The sequence below is a fragment of the Hyperolius riggenbachi genome, chromosome 2 (assembly GCF_040937935.1).
Source record: "Hyperolius riggenbachi isolate aHypRig1 chromosome 2, aHypRig1.pri, whole genome shotgun sequence".
NCBI lineage: Eukaryota > Metazoa > Chordata > Amphibia > Anura > Hyperoliidae > Hyperolius > Hyperolius riggenbachi.
The window spans coordinates 173,631,627-173,647,204 of NC_090647.1; positions in this window are offsets into that span (position 1 = coordinate 173,631,627).

Below are 15,578 nucleotides of genomic sequence, written 5' to 3' on the forward strand. Positions count from 1 at the left end.
TGATAAGGTATGCACATAAGACACTCTCAGACTTGAAGCAGAAAAAAAAAGGTGCCAATGGCTAGTGGCCAAAAGGGCGCCGCCATAGACTATAATAAAATTATCATTAATATAGCAGAAAAAGCAGTAATATTGTTAACAACTTTATAATATTAAAGTTGTTGAAGTATGTTATCATTTTAGAAGCTTGCAACGTTATAGTTTTTGTCATTTGGGCAGCGCGGTGGCGTAGTGGTTAGCTCTCTTGCCTTGCAGCACTGGGTCCCTGGTTCGAATCCCAGCCAGGGCACTATCTGAAAAGAGTTTGTGTGTTCTCTCTGTGTCTGCGTGGGTTTCCTCTGGGCACTCCAGTTTCCTCCCACATTCCAAATACATACAGATAAGTTAATTGGCTCCCTCTAAAAATTGGCCCTAGACTACAGTACTTACACTACATAATATAGACATATGGCAATGGTAGGGATTAGATTGTGAGCTCCTTTGAGGGACAGTTAGTGACAAGACAATATATATATACACTGTACAGCGCTGCGTAATATGTCAGCGCTATATAAATACTAAATAATAATAATATTATTTCATTTGTATGTACAGATTTTACATTATTTAAGATATTATCGTTTCTATGTGTAAAAGGGTGTTTCTGCAGCGGGAGTGGTTAGGGTTAGGCACCACCAGGGTGTACTTAGTTTTAGGCACCACCGGGGAGGGTTCTATGTGACAGTAGGGTTGGGTTAAGCTGTATTGTTAAATTACATTACAATTTTTAACGTTAATATATTTTTGTTATCAACTCCCGTCTGTTTTAAAACCTTATTTATCATTAACCATTTCATTATCCACCCGGGCCCTTTTTTCCTGGCGCCCTTTTTTCATGCACACATCAGATACTTTTGAATGATTACAGTAATCAATATGGCACCAGAACTTACTGTTATGGCTTCCGCGGACAATGTATCTGGTGATCACTTTTGGTAGCCCATACAAAAAGTCTGGATACAAATATGAGATGAAATTGTACTTTTTAATTAAACATGCTATATACTTATAAGTGAAAACAAACAATAATCTCTCCCACAGACACAAAACAAATAGTCCACAGACTAGATAATTACGGTTATACAAAATATACAATTTTAGAATACTCAGGTAACCATGGCACAGGATCAGATAATGGGAGCAAGGTCAGGAAGCAAGCCAAAGTCATACACAAACAGATCAGGATAATTAAGTACAGAGCAGGATGCATATTAGTGAACCAGCAACAGAAGCCAAGCTAACTGAAGTTCTGGCAATTAGATACGGCCCGAGCGGTTCGCCGGCGAATGGTTTCCGGCAAACTTCCGGGGTTCGCCATCGCAGAGAACCGCAAACTTTTCCGGAAGTCCGGTTCGCCCCCATAGTGCATCATGAGGGTCAACTTTGACCCTCTACAATACATCACAGTCAGCCAGGCACATTGTAGCCAAACAGGCTACACTCCCTCCTGGAGCCACTCCCCCCTTATAAAAGGCAGGCAGCGTCAGGATTTTCACTCACTCGTGTGCCTGCATAAATTAGAGAAGGAAAAGCTGCTGCAGACTCTCATAGGGAAAGCTTAGTTAGGCTCTTGTAGGCTTCTTAGGTTGCTCCTTGCTGATTCTTATTGCTAAAAAAGCACCCCTCAACAGCTCTTTTGAGAGCTAATATTGTTCTTGTGATCTATTTTTTGAGTCTGTGTGTCCCACTGACACTTGTGTTGCATAGACAACCTTGGTAATTCCTACTGTGTGTGCCACTGCCAGGTTCAGCACATTCAGTGACTACCTGTGTGTGTGCCAGGTGCATATTGTAATACTCATCACTGCATATACCTTCCTGTTGTTCACTGTGCACCCACCTACCTACGTGAGTGCACGCAGTGTCACTGTGCCTGTCCGGTACCTGTCTCTGTGTGACAGGTGAACATTGTAATACCCTTTACTGCATATACCTACTACCTGTTGTTCACTTCGGTGCACCCACCTACCTACGTGAGCGCTCGCAGTGTCACTGTGCCTGTCCGTTACCTGTCTGTGTGTGACAGGTGCACATTTGTAATACCATACCAGTCATTGCATAATTGTTCACAGTACCTGTGTGACCGCACAATGTGTAATATACAACTCCGAGCATACCTGTTAACTGCACCTGTGTGACAGCTGCACATTGTATTGTAATATCAGTCACTGCATACCTTTCACTGCATCTGTGACTGCACATTGTATTATACCTGGCAGTCAGTGCATACCTTTCACTTGAATGGATGGCAGACTTGCCCTCCATAACAGATTCTCGTTAAAGGTAGTAAAGTCGATTAGTAGTGTCATATACAGCAGGGCCTCGAAAGTCCTCCTGTATTGTTATTTTTTGTCACTACCTCAGGACTTGCATGCCACACCTGCTGCCTTCCTTGGATGTGTGGTGGTAGCCATTTCTCAGGCTTCAACTCCAGACCAGAGTCGAACCCTGACTCCCCGGCCGTGCACTTTCTTTAACAATGGTAGAAAAAGAACCATCGACAGTATGAGCAGCGATGGACTACTGGGTGCGCAGGCTTGACCTGTGGCCAGAGCTGTCCCAATTTGCCATACAACTTTTGTCTTGCACTGCCTCAAGCGTCCTGTCAGAAAGGACCTACAGCACAGCTGGAGGCATTGTCACTGAGAAGAGAAGTCGCCTAAGTCACAAAAGTGTTCAGTACCTCACCTTTATCAACATGAATGAGGCATGGATCCCGGAGGGCTACTGCCCGCTCCAAGACTAAGTCAGTCCCCACACACAGCATCTCTGCCTGCACGCCGTGTGACTACCTGCCCCAAGACTAAGTCGCTCCTCACACAGCACCTCTGCCCGCAGGCCACTTGACTGCCTTCTCCGCCACCACCAACAGGGTCCAGGACTCCAGGTGGATTCCTGAATTTTTAAGGCCGCTGCTAGCAGCGGCCGCTATAATAATTTTTCTGGTGCGTGTACATGCCTGCCTAATTTTTCTGGTTGCACTGCAGCTGCAACAACAAAACAAAAGGCATGTACATGTGCCAAATCTCCTTCGTAATCATTACCTTGCAGCGGTGAAGGCACTTGCGTATCACAGTGAAGCAATGACCGACGGCTATATGAGTGTCTCGGAGGGGGTCACACCCATGATAATAAGGTCGTTGCTTCATTGTGGACAGACCAAATTTGATCAGCTGGACAGTCACTGTTCTGTCATTCAGCTACCTCAGCCCTGGCGACCACATGGGCTGGAAAGCCGCTATCAACTTGGACAGCACAGACACCTCCCAAAAAATTACACAGCTGTTGTGTTCAGAGAATTAGTATGGCACCTAGTGTTGGTACCACGGCACAGGTAAAACATTAAAAAAGGAGAGGTTCCAGGAAGCGGTCGTACTGCTGCAGTTGGGGCCTCCCCACAACTTGGACAGCACAGACACCTCCAAAAAATGTACACAGCTATTGTGTTCAGAGAATCGCTAGGGCACCTAGTGTTGTTGGTACCACGGCTGTAAAAAAAAAAATTGAACCTGGCTTAATGAAGATGGAGTCAGGAGGTTGTGGTGGTAAAGGGTGGTGAGACAGGCATAGTGATTCCCTCTCAGCCAATTTATTTCCCCCTCTTGCAAACAACAGGGGCCAGGAACTCACCAACCGCCCAAGCCTGGTTCATTTTTAAAAAAGTCAGTCTGTCCACAGACTGGGTGGACAGACAACAGCGCTTCTCAGTGACCATGCCACCAACCGCACTGAAGCACCTTTCTGACAGCACGCTGGAAGGCTGGCACGACAGCACTTCCAGGGCGTACTGCGTCAGCTCACTCCAGATATCCAGGTGCTTGACCCAGTACTCCAAGGGGTCCACAGGGGTGTCTGTGTCAAGCCCGCTGTAGGACCCCATGTAGTCAGCCACCATCTGGGTCAGGTGCGGGTTCTGGCTTTGAGAGCCGAATGCTGCTGCAGGCACCTCCGCTGTAGAAAGCGGTACTGGCGTGGTGTAGAGCACCTTTGTCAGAGACAGCAGGTTTGTTAGGCACCTGCTGTTGCTGGATGCTGGCACCTGCTGCTGTGCTGGCTGGACTGTGACAGCAGGGGGGGTGGGAGTCTGGGGGAAGGCTTCCTCCAAGCACCGAACCAGAATCCGCTGCAAGTCCCTCATTCGGCACACAGGGTCTCCTCCTAAGGGCAGGAACTGATGCAGCTTCCCCTTCAGCCATGGGTCCAGCATCAGGGTGATCCACATGTCCTCCCGAGCACGCATCTGCTCCCCCCTTGGGTCTTTGCGCAGGCACTGGAGCATGTGCACTGCCATGAGGAGCAGGGACGCCATTTCTGTTGATCCATCACCTTCTGCACAGCTGACAGTGCTGTCCTCCTCCTCTGATTCCTGAGCCTCATCCTGCTCTCTCCACCCCCGCACCACTGCAGCTGCACTCCGCTGTGCCCCCTCCTCTTCAAGGTCAGGGACCTCCAATTCCTCCAACTCCTCCTCCTGCCACACAGAGGTGGACTGCGAAGGCTGCTGCTGCTGCTCCTGCTGGATCAAGGCTGCCTCTCCCACTTCCAGCAAAGCATCGAGGGCCTTTTCCAGCATGCACACCATGGTCACCCACTCACACAGCGACGCATGGTCCCGGCTGACCATGTTGGTGGCCTCCAGGAAGGGTGACAGCACCAAACACACTAGGTGCATTGTTCCCCACTCAACAGGGCGGATGATGTCCGGGAGGTGGGTGGTGCCGGTCCCGGACAAGTTGGCCTCCATGGTGGCTTTGGCCAGGTAGTGGATGACAGCCCTCCTCTGTTCAACCAGACGTTCCAACGTTGCCAGGGTGGAATTCCAGCGTGTTGGAACGTCTATGATGAGCCGGTGCCGTGGGAGGTTCAGCTCAAGCTGCACGGCTTCCAGGGACGCTGTGGCACCACCCGAGCAGCGAAAATGACCCATGGTTTTCCTTTCCACTCCCAAAAGAGTGTCCATCCCATGGTAGGTGCGCAGGAATTTCTGCACCACCAGGTTCAGGACGTGGGCCAGACAGGGGATGTGGGTGAGGTTTCCCCGGTGGATGGCGGCATTGTCACTGAGAAGAGATGTCGCCTAAGTCACAAAAGTGTTCAGTACCTCACCTTTATCAAAATGAATGAGGCATGAATTCCGGAAGGCTACTGTTGGTGGGTGGCGGCAACCAGGTTTGCCCCATTGTTGGCCACCACCTCTCAGACTCTGAGGCCTCTGGGGGTCAGCCAACTCCTCTCCTGCTCTCGGAGCTTGGCCAAGACGTGGTCTGCCGTAAGCTTGTTCTTCCCCAGGGTGACCATCTGCAGCAGCGCTTGGCAGTGGCGGGCCTTCCCGCTGCTGCTGAGGCGGGGGTGTTTGGTGGCGGGTTTGCCGGAGGATGGAACCAGATCAGAGCTGGAACCTGCTGCACTTCCCCTGACCCTGCTGCGGGGTGGCACCACCCACTGGGGTGATGATGCTGCTGTCCCCTCCTCACCCCCTTCCACCAAAATTACCCAGTGTGCCAAGAAAGAGAGGTACCGGCCTGTCCCAAACCGGCTTGACCATGAGTCCATGGTCACATGGACGCGCGCACCCACTGCATGATCCAGCCAACGCTCCACGCTGGCCTTTACAAAGCGGTGCAGTGCTGGGATGGCTGTGCGTGCGAAGTAGTGCCGGCTGGGGATTGGCCAATTCGGCGCTGCACACTGCAGGAGCGCACACATATGGCTCTCCTCCTGCACAAACAAGTACGGGAGGAGCTGGGAGGACATGGCCCATGAAAGCAAGCCATTCAGCTGGCGTATGCGACGGCTGCCAGGAGGCTGAGCCTTGACTACGAACGACTCACTCAGCAGGGTCTGGTGGTGGTGGCGTTTTGGGCTTGCACGGGAAGCCGAGAAGGGAGCAGAGGAAACCACTGAGGAGGACTGGCTGCCTGAACAGGCCTCGTTGTCGGCAGGAGTGGCAAACGGGATTATGGTGCTCTGCCTCTGACCACTGCAAGGGCCAGTGCCACCTTCCTTCAGCCTCTTGAATTCCTCGTGCTCAGGTTTGTGCTTATTGGCCAGATGGTTGATGAAGCTGGAGGTGCCATAATTGGAGGGGTTAGACCCTCTGCTCATCTTCACTTGGCACACATTACAAGTTACAAACTTGCTATCAAGTGAGGGTAGATGAAAAACTGCCATATTAGGGATTGCAGTTTGCCCTTACATCGCACAGAATGGGATGCTGCTGCTGCTGATTTTCTCCCAGTGGTGGTTGGGACCTGGGGTTGAGTGATGCGGCTGGTGGTAGTAATGCCACTGGCAGATGGAGCAGCAGGCTGTGGGTCACGCATTACATGCCCACTGCTGCCCCTGCCAATCCCTGCAATGCTGATCCTGCGTGCCAGAACCACTGAATCATCCTCCTCCTCAGAGTCAGAGCTGACTTCCCCCTCTGGTCGATGGTAATCCGGGTCCTTCACCTCATCATCAAGATCAAACTCCCCCTCCTCAAACAACTGCTGGGATGATGAGCCCGCCTCAAACTCCTCTTCTGCTGACACATCATGGACGGACTCCACCCAATAACCACTGTCACCATCTCAGACTCTTCCGCAAAGCCCATTTTGCACAGAATGTTTTTTCTAGGGCTGGTGGTGGCCTCACTGGCCTGCTCGTCATCATCCACCATCAGCTGCATCACAGGTGCGGCGTCTTTCTCCTCCAATTTGCGCCGCTGACCCTGCTTGAAAATGGCCACAACACACTGCTGTGTCTCTGCTGCATGACTCCCCCTAACAGCTGGTCGGCCAGTGGGTAGCAGCGGAATGGAGACTGATGCGCCAGAACTGCTGACGGAGGCCGCAATGTTGCTCCCTCTCCTCTTGGCCTTGCTGCCCCTCCCCCGGCTGCCAGTGCCAGACATAGTACAAGACTGTTGATGACATCACAGATGATGTGTGGGGTACTTGTACTTTATTAGCGGCGGGCTTGGACTGTGAATCAGCATGGAGTGACAGACAGCAGTGTACAACAAGACACACTGACACTGCTTAGTCAGCAACACAGCAGTACTGCAATAATCTGTAGTAGCAGCTAACACAGTACTACTCTCTCTCTAACAACTAATAGCACTGCACTAACTACACAATACAACACAGGAATCCTACCTACCTATATTGTGTAACTACTAGCTAGCTAAGGCTAATTGCAGGCCAGTCAGCAGCAAGAGGCCTGGACTGTGTGCACACACAGCAGCACACACAGGCAAAGACACAGGACCTAACTAGCAGGCAGCAGCTGCAGCTGAAAGACTGACTGACAGACTGACACTAACAAATTATACACAGACTAGCTAACTACAACATAGTGTAGTGAAGGTGTTTAAGTGTAAAAACACTGGGTTTATCACTCAGATAATGCACTTGCTTCAGCCAAACACACTGGAGTTGTCTCTCAGTGGCAGTCACAAAGCAAGGATGAGATTCTCATCATGGCCCCCTTCTTATATACAGGAGGGACTGGCCAAGGTTCCCCTCTGTGATTGGTTGCTAGGGCTTAGGCTGGGAGCCCTCTGATTGGCTAAATGACATCATGGACGTTATCTCCATGGTAACAGTACCCGGATCCGGATATCCGCATGATATCCGCGGATATGGGTATGCGACCAAATATACACGGTTTGCTATCCAGATTTGGGCCCAGGTATCCTGAATCCGAATCCGGTCGGATAGCTGAAAAAGTTTGGATTATCCGGGTTACCCGGATATCCGGAATCCTGATGAGCAGCACTGCTATCCATGCTTTTAGATTTAAAGTTTAAGTATGAATGCGACTAATGATGCCTTAGCAAGGTGTCCCCTTGCTTTGACAACGTCTGTATGAATATTGGTCATGCCAATAAAGCTATCTTTGCTTTATTTGATTTGAACTCTGGTGAGGAAAAAAGCCAGAGATGTCAGCAAGGAGCCCCAGACATCTACCAAGTTGATTGTTGCCAAACTTGCCTCTTATGAAGTTGATGTTTCAAGGAACACAGTTGTGAGGGTTCTTTATCATGGTGAGCTTCAGGCCATTATCCCAGAAGAACCCCTTTACTCAAAGAGCGGCACATCACAGCCTGAATGAGGTTTGTTCGTGAACATATGAAAGGTAAAAATGAGCTTTGGAAGTCTGTGCTTCGATCTGATGAAACTAAACTGGAACAATTTGGGCACATGGATGTTGCTTATGCTTGGCAAAGAAAGGTAGGGGCCTTCACCCCAGGAACGTAGTTCCCACAGTTAAACATTGTGGTGGGTGCATCATGCTGTGGGACTGTTTTGCAGCCTCAGGGTGCATGGCATCATGAAAAAAAAAATAATGTTAACATTTTGAGGGAGAATATGCAGAAATCTGCTCATAATCTAGGCTTAGGTCGTTGCTGAGTCTTCTAACAAGATAATTACCCAAAGCATACATTGAAATTAGCCCAACAAATTCTTAAGGATACCAAAACCAAGATCCTGGAGTGGCCTGCACAGAGCCCAGACTTCAATACTATTAGGAATCTGTGGTGGGTGCTCAAAGTGAATGTCCATGCTTGGAAATCATGCAATGTGGACCTGCTAGAACAGTTTGCCCTAGAAGAATGGGCCAAAATCCCTCACGAGACCTGTGCCAACCTACTAAAGAACTACTCTAAGAAATTGTTGTGAGTTGTGGCTCAGAAAGAGTACACTGTCGATTATATTAATGGCCAGGGGGCTAATAATTTTGCATGTCTCATTGTTGCCATTTCTTGTTTCAAATTGGTGTTTCAATAAAATATCCTAATTAATTAAGTGGACATTGTTTTTATAGTATTTGTTTCCAAAATAACACACACTTGATATTTTCACAGAGAAAACAAGAGTGTTGTCTAATTTTATAAGGGAGGAGGAGCTTATAATTTTGGCCTCTACTGTAAATATAAAATATTTCTGCTATTGTTAGCAATAGTGTTACACTACACTTAAAGGAATACTATCGATACCCAAGTGTTCTAAAATGACAGTGTGCAAATAATGTCTAAGTAGCTGTGTAAACATTTCCCTACTTTTCATGTTAAATATCAGAGGCAAAAACTGCAATTTATTGAGGGTAGGATTTAGCTATATTGGGACAAATCAATTTCAGAAGGGGTGTCTGCTTCAATGCACATCCAGAGTTGCATATCAGACTACAGAAAGCAAATATCAAACATATCAAACTCTAAATGCAAAAACAGTATGAAAAGCTGTGACAATTAGTTACATTTCCTCTGCTCTCTTCAGACACTTCAGTCAGAAACACAGGACACAGAAGCTGCAGCTGTTGGGAGCTTTCTCTTTGTCACACACAGAGTTACACATAGAGTTAACTGATAAAGTGTGAGGGGAATTTCCCCTCTCCTCATGGCTCAGTCAGCCGTAAGTTTTGGCGTCAGTAAAGTTTGAAAGTATTTTGCTAACAATAAACAAAGAAGTTGCTACTAAAATGTATACACCAGTACTTAGCAGCACTTCCCAAACAATTCCTGTGTCAATTGAAAAAAATATGTGAATCGATAGTATTCCTTTAAGTATAGGTGCAATGTGTGTATATGAAGTATGAAAGGAATGTAATGCTGCCTGAAATAAGCTGTGCCACTGCACTAAACACTCTCTCTCTTTAGCTAAATGTGCATATACACATCCAATTTTGATTAGCCAATCACTGACCAATTTTACCACCTCCAAGTAGTATGAGGGCCAACAGACTTTGAATGCTATGAACAGATTGCGCAAGTAAGCTCTCTTACTACATGAACGTGATACAATTGGCTAATCGCTGGCCAATCAAAATTGTATGTATGTAGCAGATGATCAGCAAAGCACTCTGACACATGTAATCCTATGGGACACTCACACTGTAGCAATTATGTTTGCTATTTTAGATGGTCACAAACTTGCTGCATGTAGCATTTTCCCAGCAATTGTGTCACGATTCTCATTCACTAGAACGAGAAATGCCAAATACTATTGATGAAGAATTTCAGAATACAGCAAGGTGATCATCGCTAGGTGATCGCAATTTGTAGTTCTGAGTGTGAACAGGGCCTTACCTACAATAAACTTAGCTTTCTCTGCCTATAATAGATACAGATCTGTCACTGTCTCTTTTTTCTCTAACTGAACAAATAAATACTGTCAAATATTTTTATTATTAGATAGAAACAGAAAATACTGTCAGATATTTTTATATATTCTCCCATTTTTAAATAATATGATTAAGGGTACGTTTCCATTGGTGCGGTGCGATTCCAGTGCGGAAAACGCATGTGCGATTTTGCATGCGTTTTTCCATGCGTTTTCGCATGCGTTTTGTGGCCCAGCATTTTTAACCATGTCAATGCTGGCGTGCTTTTTACATTGTTTTTACACAAAAACACATGCGAAAATGCATAGAAAAACGCATGGCATAAACGCATGCGTTTTTCCTATTTAATTACATTGTATGCAATTCGCACCGCTCTCTTTGCGGTGTACAAATTCTGATGGCTCTTCCATCCAGATTTTTTCTGCACAGAAAAAGACTAAGAATTCCTGACATGTGGAAAAAGTCCCATCCACTTGTATTGGTTATGCAACTCTACAGAAAATGCATGCAGATTAGCTCTAGTGGAAACGGGCCCTAATAGTTAAATGTACATGTAGCAATGTAAGGGTTCTTTTTCAACTTTTCTATTTAACTGCAAGCTGGAAGGTAGATGACTAAGCTTGTTAATGTTGCTAATATGTGAGCAGACTCCTATTCTGTGGACTTTCATTGCAACCTGTGATGCCAATATTTGCTGCAATGAAAACCATTGACCGAGACCCCACGTGCGCGCACACAAGGACTGGAGGGGGAGAGTGCAGGCACAGGCTGCCCTGTATATTTCCTCCCTGCAAATACAGTTTCTCACATTGGCTGCAGCAGCCCAGCCCCTTTGCATATTGGCTGGCCAGAACCTGAAGTGGACAGACTTCTGGCTCTGGACATAACATATATACTCTGTATATAACAATGAGAATATATCATTAATAGGCAGCACAGAGTGGAATTATTGTCTTCAATTAATAGAGGAATTTCTTTGATTAAATTACTGTCTGTTGATGAGGCCAACCTCATGTTACCCACAGAAGGTCTAGACACCTCTAGGGGAGTTACATTTTTATTTTTAAAGAAAAGTAGTACTATTACCACTTATGTGGAAACTGATATAGCAGTAGAGTGACAACACCTTTCACCTCTTCCCCTTTATAAAGGCCTGTGATAGAATATATAGTGATTGGCTGCTGGTGCAGGCATTGTAATAGGGGGAAGAAGTTATTGGCTGAGAAGAGGGAGTTGACCATGCTTCCTGTCCATTATTTCCCTGCTGGACTGCCCCTTAGGCTGTAGTATTTAACGTCCTTGTTCTCACCTAAATACACTGTACAGTTCCTGTACATGATGTCAGCTATTTGGTTGTGGTAGTAATTATCTAGAATTTAAAGCTCTCAGTGTGTTTTGGAAGGTTTGTCATCATTTAAAAGTGGAGTGGGATAGAGGTTTTTAGAAGAGATCCTGGAGTAGGCGCTCTATTACAATTATCCTGGTATGGTGTATTTGGTGTTTCCTTGTGTCTAGTGTATTTGCACCGGTCACACATTGCATATATATATACAGTGTGTACACACAACAGATTTTTGTCACCTAAAATGATTGTTCATTTGAAGTGAAAAGTGCGAGTGGGTACAGGGGTCTCCTGAAGTCAGTGAGCTCCCCTTTAGCTAATTATTGTGTTCTATGTGAGCTGGAAGCTGGTGAAGACATCCCCTTCTTGTTCTCCACTCCCCTCTCCAGAAAACAGAAATAGCTGCTTTCAAAAAGCTCAACAGCTCACCTTTACATTGATCAACAGTGTCACTAGAAGAGGTCATGAAAGATCATTACGGGTGACATTCACCCTCATGGCTAAAGAGTGACTCTGAGTACAATGACACTGAGCCAAAAGATATTTCTTGTTCAACGTATTATATTATTTACAAAAAAAAAAAACTAAAGCAAAATAGACGTAAAGGTTGAAAATGGAGGTTAAAAACCATTTAAAAACAGTGGGACATAACCCTCTTTCATATTATTACTTCCAGGGAATGTAAAATGAGAATGGACACAAATTCCAGTAACATTGTTTGCTAAATGGGACAGATTAGCAAATAAAATAAGATGTGAGTAGATATACTTTACAAACACTATTAATTAGGAGTCATAAAAGTATGTGCATTATAGCTGCTGCAATACTGATCTTAGAAATTGCCTTAGGATTTTATGGCTTTTCTCAATAAAGCCAAGCAATTAGCCAAATGTTCACTAAAGTAAGTGATTGCAGCAATAAGGACCACAGTAATGTCCCCTTTTTCAGACAAAAAGCAGCAGGTTGGACATATACTGTGAAAACCAAATGAAAACAAATAAAAATGTATTTTATGAAGGCAGGTGGACTAACTAATAAAGTCAACCAAGTACATTCTCTGAATAAGCATACATAAATGTAAGATAAAATTTGATAAAGAAAGTAAAAGTAAGACTGACCATTAATGTTGAAGTATAGCAGCACAAACATGCATGTCTTGGAAATAAATAATAAACAGTAGAAGACTCATGCGTTTTTCAGTTTCAAGCACAATTTTATATTAACCAAAGTATACCTTTTAAAGGGAGTGAAAGAAATAAGCTATCCTGTTTACTCCAACAAGGCTTCTGTTGCCTAAAATGTAACTGAGGGCTGGAGCCCACTAGAACGTTTTTTTTTTTTTTGAGCATTTAGGGAATGCTTTAAATTGTTAGTGATTTCCCTAAACGCTCTGCCAATGTAAATGGATGGGACAGATTTCACTAGAGCGATTGTGATTAAGGAAATCACAATCACAGGACATGCAGAATTTTGGTAGTGTTTCCATTCTAATGAATTGTATAGGAGCAGGGAAATCACTCCCAAAATCGCTGGCAAAACGCCATCACAAATCGCTAGCGATTGCAATAGCGCTTTGAGATTTCTAGTGGGTTCCAGGCTTAACTGTTTTAAGAAGTGTGACCACATCCTGAAGCAGTCCAGATGATATGGTTAATGACATATGCTGCGAATAGAGCTGTTCCTACTGCTTAGCTCAGCATCATTGTGGTGCTTACACTACAAAGAGAACAGGGCACAAAGCTCTCTGAGAAGAATGAAGCTTACACTCCTGTTGCTTGCTTCTGCTGTGATATAGGGTAAACGATCATGGCTCTCTGCACATCAGGAGACAGAATAGAGGATAAATCATACTCATGCACTTCTCCTTCAGTGGTGCTTGCAAATTTACACCAAAGTCATTTTTGCATTGAAAATGCTATTTTTGATTTCCAGAATTTTTTGTGAAAATAGCTCTTATTTTTGCATATTCACGGTTTTAATAAAATTTCATTACCGGTACTTTACTGCAAAAATGCAGAAAAAAAATATTTTTATCACAAAACTTTTTTACCTCAAAAACACTATACTATATGTTTGACTGTGAGAATTCACAAAAAAATGCAAAACTGCAAGAAATACTTAACACTATGTAAGTGAAAATTTATTTCCAAAAGAATATTGTCATTTTCACCCATCACTGTTCTCCTTCTTCATTTCTGGAAGTTTTGCAGCCAAGCAGTGTGATGCCAGGTTAAATCTCTTATTATTTTATATTTTTTATGTTGTGTTCAGATATGCAGTATGTAACATTGGGCCTTATTATTATTATAAATAAAAGAATATATTATTGACAATAAAAAAGGTCATGCTTCTTTTTAGTGAATCATTCACCTATTCATGATTTATATCTAACTGACATTTTTTATCGTATCTATCAACCAATGATTTGTACAATAAAATCCTGACAATTAACAAGGTTGGCCAAATTTTCGAATCCCACTGTATATATCCTTTTTTGGGGGGGGGGTGGGGAGTATGGGGGGTGGCATCCGTGGCTGGGGTGAGCCCACTCACTACTTTTTCCAGGACTATGGCCCACCCATGACCACGCCCATGACCACGCCCACATTCTGCTGCATGGCCACGCCCATTTTTAGTGTCGGGGTAGAGTCCACCCACCTTTTTTCCCAGGACTAGACCCCTGATTAAAACTAACTATAACAAGTAACTTGTCTATATATCTTATCTAAAGTTTAGATAGTGTACACAACATATCTAACTGCAAACAGCTTCAAAAGGTTATGTTTATTTATTCCTGTGATACAATGAGGGCAGCCATGGTCTGTTTGTCACATTGTCACAGGCTAAAGGCTGGAGATGCTATCAGCTTGCCTGTGTGTAAATTCAGTCCACTTTCCTCCTCCCTCCTCCTCTCTGCCTCTGAAATCTCTGGCTAGTAACCTCCTCCTCCTCCTCCTGCCCAGACTGAGCTCCGATAAGCCCTTTCTACAGTGCCAAGGCACGAAAGGAGCTGTGGGTGAGGCTTGTTTATCTCGGATCCACTTTAATGTAGGTTGTGATTGCACCCCTAAGCCATACATAATTCACCTGAATTTTAGCGTGAGGGGAGAAGTACCTTGCTGCTAATCACCACCATATCTATGAGGCACACTTGGGCCTCTTTGATAGGCAGCCAAATGCCTCGCAACTGCTTGCTGCTACCTGGTAACTGCCCTAGGCCTCTTTTCCATGGACAGTTGAACTGTGTACTCAGCAAGCAGTTGCCAGGCAGCAGTGAGCAGTTACCAGGCATCAGCAAGTAGTTGTGAGAGTTTGAGAGGAATTTCACTGCCTATCAACTGTCTGTGGAAAAGCGGCCTTAGTAAAAAGGTAATTAAACCCCTACTGCCACCCTGGTGGACAGAAAAAAATAGGTCATTTTATGAACCCATATTCAAAAGAAAGGGTTAAAAAGTAAAAAATGCACACAGACATTTAGAAAAAAAACAAACAAACAAAAAAGCAAACTTTTTAATGAAGTAAAGCAAACCTATCTGGTTTTAAAAATATTTAAAGGACAACTGGAACGTAAGGGATATAGAGGCTGCCATATTTATTTGCTTTTAAGCTAAACCAGTTGCCTGGCTGTCCAGCTGATCCTCTGCCTCTAATACTTTTAGCCATAGCCCCTGAACAAGCATATGCAGATTAGGTGTTTCTGACATTGTCAGATCTGACAAGATTGTCTGCTTGCTTGTTTCTAGAGTTATTCACACACTACTGCAGCCAAATAGATCAGCAGGGCTACCTGGCAACTGGCATTGTTTAACAGGAAATACAAATGGCAGCCTTCATATTCTTCTAAGTACAGCTGCGCTTTAGTATAATAATGCCTTAAAGGGATGTGAGACAAAATATTTAAAACAGACTTTCTTCTAGGGTACGTTCATAAATAGTGTGGGCCATGTGGGTGGTGGCAGGCACTTACCTTTAGGGGTGCCCATTGTGGTGCCATGCATTCCCGGTCTCCACAATCCATGCCAGGAGATGTACTTACATCAAAGGACTACATCTGCCAGTCTGTATTGCAGTATACTGCAGAGAATAACGG